The 16,708-nt window shown below is 37.8% G+C and overlaps 1 long non-coding RNA gene across 1 annotated transcript in view; it reads left to right on the top strand.

The window, feature by feature from the left end:
• Nucleotides 1-8,301, top strand: part of LOC135578591 (uncharacterized) — a 49,025-nt gene extending 40,724 nt beyond the window's left edge. The window contains exon 4 of the long non-coding RNA XR_010470416.1: nt 617-8,301. This is a non-coding gene — a long non-coding RNA (uncharacterized LOC135578591). The remainder of the gene's footprint in view (nt 1-616) is intronic.
• Nucleotides 8,302-16,708: the final 8,407 nt, after the last annotated feature.

Raw genomic sequence — 16,708 nt, forward strand, 5'->3', positions numbered from 1 at the left:
AAAATTAATAATTATATCCTGGGTACCAGAAAGTGCAAAATGTTAAATGGTGGAGGATTTTAGGTGCATGGTAGAAATAAGTGGCCAGAAGAACTAAAGTCTCTAAGAATGAATATGTGAAACATATCCGGTTTAAAGGGTATGATCTGTTGGTTTTGAACCATTAAGAAATGGTAGAGTTACAGAGTTGCCAATGTTGCAGAAAAAGCAGAATTATTCATATTTTCCTCAAAAATAGACAGGTAATGTATTTTTACTAGTGATGCTGCCAGTGATAGAGAAATAGCTTCTGGTTTAGAATTAATATAATAAGATGTCAGGAGTGAGTCCTAAAACTGTCTTTTCCCAAATCAGCAGGTCACCTGATCATTTATGTTTATATACATATACATACACATATATATGTCTGTAAATAGTATGTATCAGAACTGAAAAATGTAATTGCTTGAAACTGGTTAGAACACATTTTTCCAAAATTTTCAAAGTGTAGAGGGGAATGATTTCTGCTGCACTGTCAAAAATTAATTAACAAAGACTTAAGGAGCAAAACATACTTCATGTCATATGTCTTATGTAAAATACATGTTGTAAAACTAACCTGGTATCTTTATTATAGGAATTCACACAACCTGATGATGAAAAACGAAGAGCAAGAGGGTTTTATCTTCGGATAACCTTTTGATGTCTTACCGTCATCTGTTTTTCTAAACAAATGTAGCATTAGTTTGGTATCATTGGTTCTTGTGAAACTGGAATAATGCCTTCCTTTGAGCTTCCCAGTGACAATATGCTCCTGCTTTCTGCCTTCCATTGAAAATTTCAAAAGTGGGCTGCCTTCTTTCTCTGTAAAAGTTTAAGAACTTTGAAGGGTAAAGTAATCCTAAGGTTGACTTAATAAAAAGTATGAAAGCACCTGCCAAAGTGTTCAAGATCAAGGAGAGAGCTGCAATTTCAAAAGTGAAGCTTTAAAGCTTCAGAGTATGTGAAGAGGAAAAAGCTTCCTTTAATCTGTCGTAAAACATCTTTTGTAGTAGCAAGAAATAAGAATAAGACTGAGAACTAAGCATGACCACAGCATATACATCTGCTTTTGAATCACTGAAAATTAGCTGCAATTCAAGTGAAAAAACTTGTGTTTGGGCAACCATACCGTCCAATAGAGAGAAAAAAAATATACTGTCCAATAGAGAGAAAAAAAAAAAAACAACAGAAAAAAAAACAAAAACAAAGTGCACACGCACACATCAAGACATAATTAAACAAATTTTGTCAAATATACATTGTATTTTAGTTTAGTTTTTTTTTTCATTTTTACCCATGAAAAATAAAATGTATCAGCTATCCTGATCATGAAGTAGTTTAATGTAGTTCAACATTATATGAAGGCAGAAAAAAATGGACTTAGTTATCTGAACATCCAGTCAGACTTAGTGTCCAGTATACTTGGACTGCTTAAAATTTGACCAGGTGTTAGAAGAAATGATAAATATTTAGAAGAAATTGCAGACATAGAATTTTAGAAGGTCACACAAAACTGGAGTAACCGGAGAACGTCTGAAAAAATTTATCAAGTTTGAAGTGTTTTTCTAAAAGAACAACTATTAAAAATATTAGTGAACAATTGATCATCTAGTTAATTTGTTAAATTTCAAGTCTGCTTTCAAGTAATTACTGTATTGTGTTATTCCACCCTTAATTCAAGCAAATTGATTTCTGAAACAAGGCCCAGCCTGTTGCAGTTGTCTAAATGGTTGCTTTGTATTTTCTTTCCCTTGCTGGTGATATAAGGATAAAAAACTCACAATGAACACCTCAGTCTACAAACAATATTCTGCTGAAATGTTGTTGGATTTATTGATACCATTGTATCTCACTGTATGCTTAATTTTTTAAATAAGAAATTAGAATAACTTTTCATTTACAGGATGAACCTATTTTCCACTTGTACTAGAGTTTTTTCCATTAATCTCATGCTCTCTGTGTTTTTTTCTGTAACCTTCTATCAATGTTACTTTCATTTTCTGGTAGAGCCCTTTACAGATATTCTGAGACTTAGTGTATTAATAATTCATATCATGAAGCCATGACTGAATATCAAAATCTGAAGACAAACAGTAAATTGAGTTCTTTATACCTGACCTGAGACAAGTAGATGAATGCTTTATTAGTTCATGTGGGTACAAGTTCTTGCTTTGCAAAGCTACTTATAGACATTCATGACAGATTTTTCTTCTCTTAACAGGAGTAGACACAAAAACACCAATTAGTGCACAGGAATGACTTTGGTCACTTTGGAAAATGAATTTTGTAAGGAGTCACATGCTCAAAGTCCCCAAGAAAGAGTCCAATGTGACTGACTGCTTAAATCTGACTGCATGCAACTTAAGTAAGACCTTTGTTTGTTTAATTAACCCTCTTATAAACAGATTAATGTACAATTTAAGTGTAGCCCGGAAAATACAAATGCACAAGTGATTAAGACATTTAAATAACATAATTTGAGTACCAAGTGAGGAGTTAATCTATTCTGAAGATGTCTTTTTGAGCTTTACTGGGTATTTTTGGTACACGGCTAGCTGATGATTCTATTGTGGGATGGGTTGCACTTACTTTGAAGGACAGTGTCAGAACAAAATGGAAAAAAACAAATTTCTTAGTTATATACCGAATTCCCTGATTCATTTAAGTATCCTACTCTAGATGGTTTGTTGCCCTTGGATGACAGAAGATACAAGTTCCTGTGATTTATTTAATTTGTCTGACCAGAAAAGTAAGCAAAATATTCTGCAGCTTTGAAGTGTGTAGAAATATTTGTAACACAGCAAACTTTGTAACATAGCTAGAGGATAAGCAAGCTTGTAAAGACCTGCATTTGCTATGAAATTGTAATGATTTTCTTAATGATCAATTTAGAAATGTGTTTAGGTTTCTTCTCCATCATTAATAATGAATTTTACAGGTACTGGAGTTTAGTAGGTCTGTGTCTGCCGAGTTCTGTTTCTTCCCTGTCTCCTTAGCTTTATTACCATATTGAATAATTTTCTTTTTAATATTGTTAATTTGTCTATAGTAAAGCAAATGCTATATTAGAGTCACATCTTCAGCAGAAACTTCTGAAGTTAATGGGAGACTATGTTTCTGTGTGGGAAACATCATCTGATATTTTAGGAAACCTTTTAGTATACATCATTTGAATGTATATCCATAAATATCATTGTGGAGAACTGAGGAAAGGGTGTAGTCTGAAATAATTTTCTATAGTTCAGAAATTTTAATAATGTTGAAACCAAGTGTCACAGAGAAGATGGAGAATCTAGGCAAAGATGCAAGAAAAGGAGCAGTCAGGATGCACATGTTAGGGAGACAAAGACGAATGAAATGAGATAGAGAGTTATTATCCACATAAAATAAAAAGTGATTGGAACACTCTGCCCTATTTATCATGTGCTACACCCGCAGGCAGGATTATGCTAAAAAACTTGTACTTCTTCTCTGGTGAGAGGGTTTCAATTTAAATTCTCAAGTCAATAATTTTGTAGCATTAAATTTACCTTCAGCTAAATTAAACAAGTTTTATTTTACATTTTATTTAGAGAGTAAGGATGGAAAGGCTATAGATAAAAATGTCAAGAGTACATCTAGAGATTCTGAGGGCCAATTCAAATACCTTACTCCCAAGAGATGGTGCAGTAAAGCCACTTCTCCAGTATATATCAGGAAATTTAACAGCATTTTGTTTCATTTTTTTTTGCCTCTAAATAACACAAATGTACAACATAATCAGTCTACAAAGCAAGATGATATCGAAGGATTAAAATATGGAGGATGAAACTGAAAAGAAAGCAGATGAACTTTTAAGCTAAGGTGTAAGCATAGCGAATCTAGAGAGTAATCTATCATAACAGTCTCTCCTTACATAGTGGTGTACAGAAAAAGATGTAGATAAGAGAAAATTCTCTATCCAGGATTTAAAGCCAGTCTCAAGTCTTCACTTTTTTCAGGAATGTTAAGCCTTATGTAGACTAAAACACAGGACCAGGTATGATACTTTCTAAAATGGCATCCAGCACTTCTCTTATGGACAGTGATGTTATGGACTTAGCCTTAAAAAAAACACAACAAAAACAGACACAAAACCTCCCTGAACAAATAAAAGCCCCAAACAAATAAAAAAACCCACCATGATCTCTTCATTTCAGAGAAAGTCATCAGAGCTCTAACCACCTTCTTCACTTGATTAATTTGTATATATGACTTAACATGTAGGTAGTGAGAATAAGTCACTCAAATCCCTCAGAAGAGTTTGCATATTTTGTCAAGATGCTGAGTAACAAAGCTAGGTGTTTACATTACTTTTCCTGAACAAAGACCTGTTGCTTATTACTGTGGTGCCTGATCATGATAGCAGGTTGAAACTGTCCTAACAAAGAGGTTTGTAGTTAATTGGGCACTATAACCAATACACAAATGGCATTCAAGTACTGTTGTACCAGTACTTGTACTAGTTGTACTTAAAATACAGGGTTTGGTGATAGGGTAATTTAGGAATGGACAGCAGAAAATAATTAAGAATTTTCAGGCCAAATCAGTTTTCTGAATCCAAACCAGACAATACCATAAAGGGCTTTTTTGCTACTTATTTTTTTATTTTTACAGTTTTCAGCATTACACAGTGAAAGGCTACTGCCTCTCACGAAACAACTGGCCTGGGGCTAGAGCAGTAAACATTGTTTTTCACTAGAGGATAATGAAGCAAAGGTGTCTAGGTGTCTGTTAACATGAAAGAAAGATTAGTGTCTCTTGGTCCTTAAGACTCTGAAGCAGAAACATAACATCTCAGTATTTTTCTTCCCTCAGCATACTTATTTTCAGTGGGTTTCAGAGAAAGCTGTGGAAATGACAAAATTGACAAGTGGTGCAACTTCTTAGACTCTATGATGTCTTGAATGAGACATGCTCCTCAAGGGTTGTTTTTTGCTGCTTAGTTTAGGAGGTGAATGGCAATAATCATAAGAGTAGCAGGCACAAATAAAATGTTGATGAGTACTTCATAACAACAATTTCCATGAAACAGCCTTGACCCTGATGGATTACAGAAGCTTAATAGTTCCCCTAAATTGTCTGCAAACACCTGAATAATGCTGAAGTTACTACATTTTTAATCTGGAAAATGAAGACTCTTTCTAGCTGCTTAGTTTTTTCTAAGTGTGGCCCATCAGGGATTTTTGTTGTTGTTGTTGTTGTTGTTGTTGTTATCCTTTAGGAGTGAGGACCTGACTGCAGAGTATGGATTATTACTTTGACTCATAAAATCAATTAAGAATGTTATTTTCTTGTTAATAGCTATGCTGTACACAATAGATTTAGAAAAAGCTCTCAGATTTTTGCTTCCTTTTTTCTACACACAATTATAAACATTCTAAAGAATCAAGCAATCTTACTGTCTTCAGAAATCATGGATTACTTGAATCAGTATTTTGGAAATTAACTCCTTCCTGAAATTTCAAAGCATAGAAGGCAAAAAGCATGCTACAGGCTTAAGAAGTACTGACTAACAGTGTGAGTAGTGAGATGGACAGTGGAAAAAAATCGTTCAGTTATATCTACACATGCATGCTTTGACCCCTACTGTCATTTGTTTGATGTCTACTACATTTTGCAGTATGCAGAGCACAAGAAAAGTTTTAACTGATTTCTTAACGACAATTCTCCTAACAGTGCAAAACTTTATTAGTGCTGCATTGCAGAAACAGCCTTATATTGTATAAACTTTAGCATAACTGCTTGTCTAAGTTCTAGGGACTGTTGCAGACTTGGAAGGTAACATTCACTTGCTGCTAGTGTCAGTTCATTTCCTACTACCCTGGCTTGAAATCACTTCTCAGCAGGCAATAATTTGCTGGTATTTCCTCCAATTGACACTGGTCATGGAAAAGTAACATTATAAAGCATCATGTGGCCAGATAGTGCTGTTTTGGAGGATCTTGTTGAACATAGGCAGCCCTTTCAGAAATCTTTTGTCCTTTTGCCATTTATATTGTGTCTGGCTTCATGTATTTTTCACAAAATCTAAATTATTTTTTCTTCCCTGTGGTCATCCGCACTGTACAGGGAAATAGCTTTTGGTGACAGGAAGAACAGGTGTGGTGGTTTTTTGCTTGTTTGTTTGTTTGTTTTTCCCAAAGCTTTAATCCTTTTTTTACCTCCTTTAAGCTAGATGAAATGTGAAAATGAAACAAAAATTTAAATATTGAGGTACAGATGCACGGTGAGAGTATTTGGGGAACGTTTTCTCCTATGCCGCATTTAAAGTAAGTGGGGTACTGACAATTGCTATTCAGTTATCTTGTTATTTTCAAAATTTTTTTCTGTGATTGGTGCAAACGGAGTATACAAATACACTGGTATACTAGGCAAGAGTCATTTGACAGTGCACCAATATATTTAAATAACATTGGATGTTATTTAAACTGTAGAACCCATCAGCCCTTTGGTACTCACATGACATATATTCTAGTGAAAGTTTTGTGTTCTTAACATATTTTTGGAGCATGGATGGGCTTTCTTCTTGAATGAGTAACACTTGGTTACATCTCAAAAATATGTGCAGATTAATTATCAAATGTAGACCATTCAACCTCCAGTCACAAAAATGCAGAAGCAGAGGTGGTTTGAAAGTTAGGGAATTTATAAATTAGTCTAGTTCGTTTTATAATTTAGATCAAATTTCATAGACATGTATGTGCATGAAACATTATTATTTTAGTATTTGTGATTATTGCATTCAGGAATATGTCAGGAATAAACTCATTACCTGTTTGTTTTAGGGAACTCTGTCCTGACACAACCAACTTCATTAGCTCAAATCTTCACTAGTTTGAATGTGTTGAGGAGCCTTGTGAAAAGAAGCCATATAAAAGAAGCTCAGAGGATTTTTTTTTTTTTTATCCTTACACATGTAAACAAACGATATACACATAGAAAACATTATGAATATCAACTCCTTTTCACATAGAAAGACTGAGACACAAGGATATTAATTTTTTTTCCAAGTGACTCATTATAAGGGTTAAGTTTCAAGTACACACACGTAAATGTACCTTTCAGTATGTGCTATGTCAATATTATATACATGACTAAGCCATAATTTAAAAAAACTATCATTTCACTTCTCACTGTAGTAAAAGAGATGCTAATAAAGATAGAATTGTACTGCTGTTTTTGAAATACGGCCAAGAAATTTAATAGAAACGTATGTTGTTACAATAATAGGGAAATAACTCCAAAGAATTAAATGTATATATAATAAAAAAACTTTATATTACAAAATTTTGCATCAATATTAAAAAAAAAAAATCAAATTTTCCACCCAGAAGTTTTCATTTTTATTTTAAATAGCCTGATAGTAATTCTAGTTTTATATTTCTCTTGATACTTTAAAAAGTCCTGTGATTTCTAAGTGTAAATACTTTCAAAGGTAACAGAGAAGACCAGGAAAAGCACTGTATGAGGACACATTATTTTAACAAACCTAGAAAGAATGTTTTGATAGTATTCACAGATTCAGATTCACAGAATGTTAGGGATTGGAAGGGACCTCGAAAGATCATCTAGTCCAATCCCCCTGCCGGAGCAGGAACACCTAGATGAGTTTACACAGGAAGGCATACAGGCAGGTCTTCAATGCCTCCAGAGAAGCAGACTCCACAACCTCCCTGGGCAGCCTATTCAAGTGTTCTATCACCCTCACTGAGAAGTAGTTTCTTCTCAAATTTAAGTGGAACTTTCTGTCTTCCAGTTTGCACCCATTGCCCCTTGTCTTATCATTGGTTGTCACCGAGAAGAGCCTGGGTCCATTCCCCTGACACTCACCCTCTACATATCTGTAAACATTAATGAGGTCACCTCTCAGTCTCCTCTTCTCCAAGCTAAAGAGACCCAGCTCCCTCAACCTTTCCTCATAAGGGAGATGCTCCACTCCCTTAATCATCTTTGTTGCCCTGCACTGGACTCTCTCCAGCAGTTCCCTGTCCTTCTTGAACTGAGGGGCCCAGAACTGGACACAATATTTCAGATGTGGTCTCACCAGGGCAGAGTAGAGGGGAAGGAGAACCTCTCTTGACCTACTAACCACCCCCCTTCTAATACACCCCAGGATGTCACTGGCCTTCCTGGCCACAAGGGCACAGTGCTGGCTCATGGTCATCCTGCTGTCCACCGGGACCCCCAGGTCCCTTTCCCCTACACTGCTCTCTAATAGGTCTTTCCCCAGCTTATACTGGAACCTGGGGTTGTTCCTACCCAGATGTAAGACTCTATACTTTCCCTTGTTATATTTCATTAAATTTTTCCCTGCCCAACTCTCCCGCCTGTCCAGGTCTCACTGGATGGCAGCACAGTCTTCTGGCGTATCAGCCACTCCTCCCAGCTTGGTGTCATCAGCAAATTTGCTGATAGTATGCTCTATTTCCTCAATAGGCGATGAAAGGGCAATAAAGATGGTCCAGAAGGAGGACACTGGCACATTGGAGAGAAGGTTAAAGCATATCAACATATTGTATTAAATGAAGTAAAGCAAAGTGAAACAGTGAACAAAAAAAGTATTTACTGATTCCCAAATTATCATTTTCATTATTCATTTATTTGTTCTCTATAAATTCTTCACTGCATACATAATGCACAGCCTCTTTGGATTTCAGTTGAGGTGGACATCTTTTGCATTTAGTGATTCTGTATTTGATTACACCTAAACTACCTATAAAAGACAATGATGCATATACCTAGCAGCAGGAGCTGGATTTATATGCATATTTTAACTATAGTACCTTTAAACTCAAAAAGATTGCTCATATGAGTAAAACTAGACATCCAGTTTATATGGCCAAAAAAAGTTAATGTGCACTCTAGATTTGTTCTTTAATGCCATGTTTATAAAGATGAAAGGGGTCATACCTTTAGGAAGAAACTCCTTTTATCTGTAGCAGGATGCAGTCTGTTTATATTTTTATGCACTAAATGTTTCCACTGACTCCTTCAGGTTTTCTTATATTTGAAATGAGAACACATTTATATACCTTTATGAAAGAAGGTCCTAATCTGTAAGCTGTCAATTTGCCTTCTACAGATGTCTATACTTCTTATCAGTATATGAATAATTCTTAAATTAAATTACAGATAATAATAGCCATTTTACACTTCTTGACAGTATACTTGTCTCATGTCTTATAAGTGATCATGAAGAGAAGTGAGACATCTCTGCTTTTAACTGAAATATTCTCTATTTATCTTAAGATTCTTGAGCTGAACAGTGTTTCCTGGTGGATGAGAGTTTGTATGGATTATTTTGACTGATTGGTGTGATATCATGAAGTACAATAAGGTATATCTGAGGTTTGCTTTCAACATTTGATGCAATTCGTTTGAACCAACACCATACATCTAGATATATGATAACATTGCAGGCTTTTAATGTATATGGTTTTTATTTTATTTTATTTTACTGGTTTTCACAAACTAACCAGTTCTTGAAGGACTAAGCTCTACTGTCACAGAAGATTAATGAAGTCTTTGGAAGCTTACTAAATCAAAGAGTGAGTAGATATCGATGTTGCTGAAAGAATAGTTTTACAAGTGTCTTGCTGGCAAGTCCTTTCATCTGCCAATATTTCTGTTTCTTAAGTAGCCATGTGTTTGTTAAGACAAAACCTAAGTTTAAAACAAAAACAGCAGAGAAAGCAGAGAGCTTTAGAATCACAAAGAAAAACTACGGTCTTTTAAAAACATTCATAGAAAAAACAGAAAATGGCTTATTATGACTCAATCAGCTACCTTCTTTTCCTTAGATCAAACAAAATATTTTGAGGGACAGAGATCTAAATTAGGATCCCATAAAAATATTTCTGTTGTATTAAATAATTTGGTCATTGAGTTATCATTATTTCACTTATATAACATATGTCATTTTTTCCAAGGGCCTTTCAGACATAGTTAGCACTTTTCTCATGAGACAGAACATTTATTAGAGAGGCAAAGGTTTAAGGAAAGAATCTTTGTATCTTGGCGACACTTGAACCCCCAGGATGTTAGACCGATCATGTGCAAAAAACCCCATAAATGCCTATAGCAGATTGGAAGGCAGAGAGACACTTTTTTAGGTTCCTGAACATCAATGAATTCCTTCAGTATAACCTATTGCTTCAGTCCTTGGCACAGCCAACTTGGGAAGAGCTACTGTTGTTGAATGTGGAAACTTCTTTACAACAGGTGCTGCCTTCTAATAGGTCTCATTCTGAAGGATCAGTTGTGCATGTATTTCAGCTATCACATCTTCCATCATTCCCCAAAACATTTCACACGATATGTCTCTCAGAACCCACAGTGACTCTTCTGAGGGATTAATTTCCCCTTAACAACCTTAACAGAGTAGTATCTTCAGTGCAGAATTATGAAACATATCAAAAGGGAGAGTTTGGGAACATTCTATAGTAAGCAGAATTTAATAGGAAATTAAATCAAGCACTGTACTTATTTGCATATATAATTCAATAAAACTCCTTCATTCTCAATGTACTGGAACTCATGAGGTTTTCATCCTCCTTCAGTGACACAGCACAATGGCTTATTGGTTTATTCCAGATAATAACCAATCAAACTCATAAACTACACCATTTTCCAAAGAAAGCAAAATAAATTCTTGTAAAATATTTAAGAGATGGAAAAAGTATTACTGTTTAGGGGATGAGTTAGGTTTATTCTTTAAGTCCATTTATTTTTAAACTTCAATTTTTGAAAGACCATGTAGGTTGACTGGAGAAATACACTTCTTCATTTGAGACACTATTATTACGATTTTGCCAGCCAAACTAATGTCTCAGGACTCTTGATCTTGTGTTCAAGAAGACTTAAAGATCCAAAAGAGTATTTATGAGTTTCTGTAAGCTTTGTTGCCAATGATTTTTTGGAGATTGGAGCTGGAAACTCAACGTTTGAATTATAGACAAAGGTAAAAATGTTTTTTAATGTATACTCACAAAATTGTTGGAATGTACGTTGATACATGGTTTTTATCTACTAAGTCCAGAAGGATGTGAGAGTCCTCATCTAAGAATAAGGAAGTTTAAATATAATTCCATCTTCTGTTAAAAAATAGCTAAACTATATCTTCAAAATTATGTTACTGAACTATAGAATAATTTAGCCATTTCAGTGACTATTTATATATTTTATATATAAATAATTTTTCCAAACAGAAAGCTCTGTCTCTGAAGCTCAGTTGAGGGCATTTATTATGCTAAGTGAATATACTTCTCTATTGCATGCATGATAAGGATAGCCCTGGAACAAATTACATTTGTCATGTATTTATTTTCGTTTTAATTTTACACACTAATCCATTTCCTGTAGAGCTGGTAGTTGAGCTGCTCACCTGAGCATGCTTGATTTTAATTCTCTCATTGACATCTTCTTGGGTGGTTATCTTAACTAATAGCTTTTGAGAATTTTTATTCCTTTACAGTTTATCACTGAGAGGAGGAGTGGGGTATGTTATTATTAATAGATGGGGGAGAAATTGCTTCTATTCCAAAAATCTGGTATGGGTGATTTTCTTCTTCTTTTTTTTTTTTTTTTTTTCCTTCTCACAATAACCCCAAGTATATTTGCATTTGTTTTTATATGCCATGAAAAATCTAATGTTTCTTTCAGACAAAATTCAGCAAAAGAAGTATTTCAGCCAGAAAAGGCCACATACAAATGCATTTAGGTCATTTCTGTGTTTGTTAGAGCGTTAGGTTTTTTTGCTTGCTTTGAGTATGTGTCATCTGGTTTAGTCTGATTTCAGAAGCTACATTGTAAATCTGTTGAATTCTATCTGTTCACTACTCTCCTCAAATAAGATTGTGGAGAGTAGGTTTTGGTGCCCAGGAATACCTCTGCAAAAGACTTTTTGAGGCTTGTTAGAAATTTCATATAAACCAGACATAGCTCTGAGGGAGATGGATTAGTGGGCAGAGTGAAGGATAGGAGACATACATGATGAATGCAATTTGTCTCATGACTATCCTTATCATAGATGCATACAAGAAAATGTATTCACTGAGCATAACAAAATGCAGTCACCTTTGCAACATTACTTATGCAACAGCTGTTTAATTGTGCACAACAACATAGCAGTAATACACAACCACTTCAGTGGCAAAATATTCCCTTTGCTATTAGAAAATTACGCAGAGAGATAATAATAAGGGGCATAATGCAATTAAGAACATTCTACTTGAGTACATGAAGTACAGAGCATCCAGCTGAAAATATGTTATGGGACATATAATGACCATAATGGCCAGGGTATCAGTTTCTCTGAAAGAGCAGCCCTGATTGTGGTTTTCTTAGGTAGTGTGAAGAACACTCCAAAAGAGTGGAATCCAGTGTATAAACGTCCACACATTAAAAAAATCAAACAAAATATTGCATAATGGAAATGTGGATCTGGCCTATAATTTTGTATGTGTCAATAAAAATAGCAGTTTTCCATCATGTACTTTTATGTGACATTTTAGGTATTAAAGAAAGAACTAGAAGCTCAAAGTTCCTATATAAAGCCGCTAAAAAAGATCAAAGTGTTTAAGGTTATACAATAGTGAGGTTTGCAAAAGTAAGCAGGAGCTTGAACTTTGACAGCTTAAATTTTCAAATCAGCCTAAACTTCAAAGGCTTTATTATCTTCTTTCAGAAATACATTTGAAAAAAAGGCATAGGTTGACATCTACTTATTGTCCCCATGCTGGAAACTCCTTTCCCTTGACATGCCTTGTCCCTGAGGCCTGGATTTACAAGCAGCTCGATGCTGCTACACAGCAATTTTCAAATCCATAAAACTTCATTTGGGAAGAAACTAATATGTTAGCCTAAGGCTTATGCTTTCAAATGGACTTTCACCCTCAGCTGTTTCTTTTCATTATTTGACGGTTAGTGCTTGACCTTGTTTTTCTGGAATGTTAGTCAGGACTATCTTGATACAAAATGTTCAGGAGGTAATTGTCCAATTCATCATTAAGAACACAATTATAAAATAAAATTAAATTGCTGTCCTAGAGTGTAAAATAAGTAGGCATTATCTATGTTAAATGTCAATTCACTCCTTCCATCTTCAAGTGACAATGTGAGATGGAATAGGAAAATTCAGTCTCTAAATGGTTGGCTCCAAGACTGGTGCTACAGGCAGGGCTTTGGATTTTTTGATAATGGTTGGTTTTATAAGACACCAGTCCGGACAGTGTCATGTGGAAAAGGTTTATCTCACAGGGGCAAAAGGATGCTGGGGCAGGAATTAGCTGGGCTTATTTGGAAAGCTTTAAACTAGGCTCGAAGGGGGATGGGGTTGTAGCTGGGCTTGTCCCAGTGGGGCAGCATTCTAAAACTGATGAGGACCGGGTGGCCTCCTATGCCCCTAGGGAGAAATTGGTGTGCTCTGCTCACTCCCTGAAATGCCTGTACACCAATGCGTGCAGCATGGGGAATAAGCAGGAGGAGTTAGAATCCTGTGTTCGGTCGGGAGATTATGATCTGGTGGCAATTACAGAAACACGGTGGGACAGTTCACATGACTGGAATGTGGTCATGGATGGCTATGCCCTTTTCAGGAAAGACAGGCCAGCCAGGCGTGGTGGTGGAGTTGCTCTCTGTGTGAGAGAGCAACTACAATGTACTAAATTCTGCCCAGGAGCGGATGATGAGCGAGTTGAGAGTGTATGGGTCAGGATCAAGGGGCAGGCTGGCAGGGGTGACATTGTTGTGGGCGTCTGTTACAGGCCACCAGATCAGGCTGAGGAAGTTGATGAGGCCTTCTATGGGCAGTTGAGAGTGGCCTCACAGTCACAGGCCCTGGTTGTTGCGGGTGATTTTAACTTCCCTGATGTTTGCTGGAAGGACCATTCAGCCAGCCAGCCAGAGTCCAGGAGATTCCTCCAGTGCATTGATGATAACTTCCTCATGCAGACGGTGGAGGAGCCGACTAGGAGAGGTGCACTGCTGGATCTCATCCTCACTAACAAGGAGGGTCTGGTCGAAGCAGTAAAGGTTGAGGGCTGCCTGGGTTGCAGTGACCATGAGATGGTGGAGTTCAGCATCTTGGGTGGCAGGAACAGAATAGCAAGTAGAATTGCAACCCTGGACTTTAGCAGGGCTAACTTTGGCCTTTTCAAGCAATTGCTGGGGGAAATCCCATGGGCAAGACTGCTTGAAGGAAAAGGGGCCCAAGATAGCTGGATTGCATTCAGAGATTGCTTCTTCCACGCTCAGGATCAGAGCATCCCCACACGTAGGAAGTCAAGGAAGGGAGCCAGGAGGCCTGCATGCTTGAATAGGGATCTGTTGGGTATGCTCAAGCAGAAGAGGAGAGTTTACAGGTCATGGAAGCAGGAGCTGGCCACTTGGGGAGAATATAAGGCTGCTGTTAGAGGATGTAGGAAGGCAGCTAGGATAGCCAAGGCCTCCTTAGAATTACAGCTGGCGAGAGGGGTCGAGGACAGCAAAAATAACTTTTTCAAATACATAGCAGATAAAACTAATACCAGAGGCAATGTAGGCCCACTGATGAATGGGGTGGGTGCCCTGGTGGCAGAAGATACAGAGAAGGCAGAATTACTGAATGCCTTCTTTGTCTCTGTCTACTCTGCTGGAGGCTGTCCTGGGGAGCCCTGTACCCCTGAGACCCCGTATGAAGCCAGGTCAATGGAGGAGTTTGCTTTAGTTGATGAGGACTGGGTTAGGGAGCAATTAAATAGTCTGGACATCCATAAATCCGTGGGTCCAGATGGGATGCATCCGCGGGTGCTGAGGGAGCTGGCTGAAGTCATTGCTGGACCGCTCTCCATCATCTTTGCCAAGTCTTGGGAAACGGGAGAGGTGCCCGAGGATTGGAGGAAAGCAAACATCACTCCAGTCTTCAAAAAGGGCAAGAAGGAGGACCCGGGTAATTATAGACTGGTCAGCCTCACCTCTGTCCCTGGGAAGGTAATGGAACAGCTTCTCCTTGGTGCCATCTCAAGGCATATCAAGGATAAGAGGGTTATTAGGGGCAGTCAGCATGGCTTTACCAAGGGTAAGTCATGCTTGACCAACCTCATAGCCGTTTATGAGAATGTAACAAGGTGGATGGATGATGGCAGAGTGGTGGATGTGGTCTACCTTGACTTCAGTAAAGCCTTTGACACAGTCTCCCACAGCATCCTCACAGCTAAGTTGAGGAGGTGTGGTCTGTACAATAGAGTAGTGAGGTGGGTTGCAAACTGGCTTAAGGAGAGAAGCCAGAGAGTGGTAGTCAATGGTGCAGAGTCTAGTTGGAGGCCAGTATCTAGTGGAGTGCCTCAGGGGTCAGTACTGGGGCCAATATTATTCAATATATTCATTAACGATTTAGACGAGGGAATAGAGTGTACTATCAGCAAGTTTGCTGATGACACCAAGCTGGGAGGAGCGGCAGACACGCCAGAAGGGTGTGCTGCCATCCAGCGGGACCTGGACAGGCTGGAGTTGGGCGGGGAATAACCTAATGAAATTTAACAAGGGAAAGTGTAGAGTCCTGCATCTGGGCAGGAACAACCCCAGGTTCCAGTATAGGTTGGGAAATTACATATTAGAGAGCAGTGTAGGGGAAAGGGACCTGGGGGTCCTGGTGGACAGCAGGATGACCATGAGCCAGCACTGTGCCCTTGTGGCCAGGAAGGCCAGTGACATCCTGGGGTGTATTAGAAGGGGGGTGGTTAGTAGATCCCCCTCTCCCCCTCTACTCCACCCTGGTGAGACCACATCTGAAATATTGTGTCCAGTTCTGGGCCCCTCAGTTCTAGAAGGACAGGGAACTGCTGGAGAGGGTCCAGAGTAGGGCAACAAAGATGATGAAGGGAGTGGAGCACCTCTCTTGTGAAGAAAGGCTGAGGGAGCTGTGTCTCTTTAGTTTGGAGAAGAGGAGACTGAGGGGTGATCTTATTAATGTTTATAAATATATAAAGGGTGAGTGCCATGAGGATGGAGCCAGGCTCTTCTTGGTGGCAAACAATGATAGGACAAGGGGTAATGGGATCAAGCTGGCACACAAGAGGTTCCACTTAAATTTGAGAAAAAACTTCTTCTCAGTGAGGGTGACAGAGCACTGGAACAGGCTGCCCGGGGAGGTTGTGGAGTCTCCTTCGCTGGAGACATTCAGAACCCGCCTGGACATGTTCCTGTGTGACCTCACCTAGGCGTTCCTGCTCCAGCAGGGGGATTGGACTAGATGATCTTTTGAGGTCCCTTCCAATCCCAAACATACTGTGATACTCTGAAATGGCTTTGCTTTCGTATCGCTGTAACAAACCAGGCTTCAGGAAAAATAGTATTCTCACCTAATTCCAGAGATCATCCACTAAGCACAATAGCTAGAGGGAAAATGTTACTTTTGGCAAATGTGAAATAAGGAAGACTTTCAAGCATGCAGAAGGCACTTAATAAAACTGAAATTTGAGCTATTATTTCTATGTACTTACTAAAAGTAAATTGAAATTTCCTAATTATAGTGTCACCAGTTCTAATGGCTCTTCTGCCTGTTGACTCAGGTGCCACATCGTCATCATCTTTACATTCTTTAGCTTACAGAAGGCATTATCTTTTTTCTTTTTTTTTTTCTCTAGCTGTGGAAAAGCTGGTAATCACAAGCTTGAAGCAAAATTCTGTG

This window comes from Columba livia, chromosome 2 (assembly GCF_036013475.1).
Source record: "Columba livia isolate bColLiv1 breed racing homer chromosome 2, bColLiv1.pat.W.v2, whole genome shotgun sequence".
Classification (NCBI taxonomy): Eukaryota; Metazoa; Chordata; class Aves; order Columbiformes; family Columbidae; genus Columba; species Columba livia.